Raw genomic sequence first — 2,608 nt, 5'->3', positions numbered from 1 at the left:
CAGGAATGAAACCAACGGTTCCATGGAGAACCCAGGAAGTCTGACATGCGAGGAACATGGAATCCACTGAGGAAAGCTGCAGGTGATGAGTGGGATCAGCCTGAGAGATGCCTTGTGGGCTGCAGCTGGCGAGGCCATAAGGATGAACCCCCTCATGCCATCCGGAGCTCTCTTCTGTCACTGGACACAGAGCTAGGGATTTCATGTTTGCCTTGCTTGTTTTGGATCTTGCTTTCATCCAATTCTCATGTTTCCTCTATTGCCTCTCCTTTGGAGTGGGTGTGTTTATCCTGTGCCTCATATCTTGGGCTTATATGACTTTTTTTTTCTGGAAATTTGGAGCTAAGAGTTTGCCTTGAGTCTCAGAAGAGACTTGGGCTTCTGAAGAATGCTGAAACTGTTGAGATGTTGGAGAAAGGACCATTGCGCTTCTGTTTGAATGTGGGATACTTGTGTTAGGCAGAATTATGGACTTGCTATTGTGTTTATTTGGAGGTTATGGTTTCAGATATGTGTAGATGGAGGTGACAAGGGATGGATTGTGGTGGTTAATCCTAATATGTTAAATTTATCAGAGTAAGAGACACCTAGTAGAAATAGCTCAGTGGATTAAAGCACCTGCAAGCAGGCACAGGGGCCGGGGGTTCGATCCCCAGGCCTGCCATGCTAGTCCCGCCTCTGGGGCGCACTGAGACAGCAGTTGAGACTGGCCTGGGCGTGGTGGCGCACATCTGTAATCCCAGCTTTTAGGAGGCTATAAACAGGCAGATTGATACAGTAGTGAGACCATGAACACTCTGTAGACCCTTCCCTAAAATACAAAAAACAAAAACAAAAACCCACCTAGTAGAGCACACTCCTGTATGCCTGGCATGGCCTGAAGTGCTGTATATGGTCCCTCACCTGATCCTCTCTACCACTGTCCCTTGCTCTGCTCCTGGCTGCTCTACACTAAGCAGCTTTGTTCCACTACACCCTTCAGCTGTGCTGTCCTTGCTTTGGAGCCAGCTTTGAACTGTATCCTCCCAGACCCATGAACTGACGGAAGCCTTTCCTCCTCTGAGGTACGAGTCCTGGGCACTGTGTGCAGCAACAGAAAAGCTCTTATATGGTGTGATGTTTGAGTCTGTGCTTCCGGCCTAAGTTTGGTGGACCAGCTGTATCATATTAACCTATGATTTATCACTTGACACCAGGTTTCCTATATAGCCAGCACTCTGGTAGACAGAGATGATAGCCTTATATACATGAATTTATTAGAGGGTCTGCTATGTGGACTTTGAAAATCCGGACAAATGTAAAGCTTTGAAATCTATATTAAGGAAAAGAACAAAAGCGAGATATGGGTCTAAACAGATGATACAGTTCTGGTGAAGTTAGCCACTAGCAAGTTTTGATTTAGTTGGATATTGTATTGAATTTTACTTCAAAAACAGAACCATGGAAGAGCTGTGGTAAGGATTGTGTAAGCTCTTTTTTTTTTTTTTAATTTATTTATGTGTGTGTGGCCAGCTCAGCCCACCAGGGGGCGGGGCTGGCTGGCATGTGGTGCTGGCGGATTGAACCGCGATCCCTGAGCTTTGCTAAGCTTGTTCTAAGTAGGTGCTTTAGACCACTGAGCCATCTCTCCAGCCCTGTGTAAGCTCTTTACAAGGATGCCATCAGTTCTGATAATCTGCAGTGAAAAGCACAGATATATTCATGGTCAGCTTTATATTTTGGTTTATAATTAGGTGTAAAATCAAACATTTTCTTTTGTAAACTATTCTTCAGAGTGATATTTTCAGTTTTCTTTATAGTCAGTAATACAAAAATAAGTTCTTATGAATAAATATGTTTTTATTTCATATTATTTAGGGAGTACTGCAGACATTCCACTGTTACTTAACAAGTTTCAATGATCAGCTTTAATAGCTTAACTGACTGTAAATTTTTTTTCCTCTGCCATATATGTGCCGATTCACAGATGAGTAATTGATCCTTTTTGCTATATTTTAAAAGTAGTTATATTAATAAGAATTGTGTAAATAAACAACTTCAAACCTCCCCCCCCAAAAAAAAAGAGGAAAAGATGTAAACTCTACAAACAGGCGAGCTTCATATACACCCTCATTAAGAAAAGAACTATCAGGCGTCTTTACCACATGAGGTTATAGCAGGGATCCTAGATGCGTTTGACACAAAAATCCCCAGGAGCCTGCCAGACTTTCCAGTTGTAAGTTCTAATTTCACCTCATGACCCTGATCAGCAGACTTGAGAAACACCATGTCCTTGAAAAGGACAAAGAACAATGGTTCATGCAGTTTCCTTGGTTTTCCAAATAATTCAAAGGTAAATACTTAAGTGGCATCAGACTCAACAGCCAAATACGAAATTTTGACAGAATTTGGAGACTGGGCAGTTTGTGGTGAAAACTTGTTGACAAAATCATTTGCATTGTGGTTATTGTTAAATTTAAGGGCTGGTGAGATGGCTCAGTGGTCTAAAGCACCTACTTAGAACAAGTTTAGCAAAAGCACAGGGACCGCGGTTCAATCCCCCAGCACCACATGCCAGCCAGCCCCGCCCCCTGGTGGACTGAGCTGGCCACACACACACACACACAAA

Source organism: Octodon degus, unplaced genomic scaffold (genome assembly GCF_000260255.1).
Source record: "Octodon degus isolate 3935 unplaced genomic scaffold, OctDeg1.0 scaffold00052, whole genome shotgun sequence".
Taxonomy (NCBI): domain Eukaryota; kingdom Metazoa; phylum Chordata; class Mammalia; order Rodentia; family Octodontidae; genus Octodon; species Octodon degus.
The sequence above is the reverse complement of the archived record's forward strand: the minus strand, read 5'-3'. Positions refer to the sequence as shown.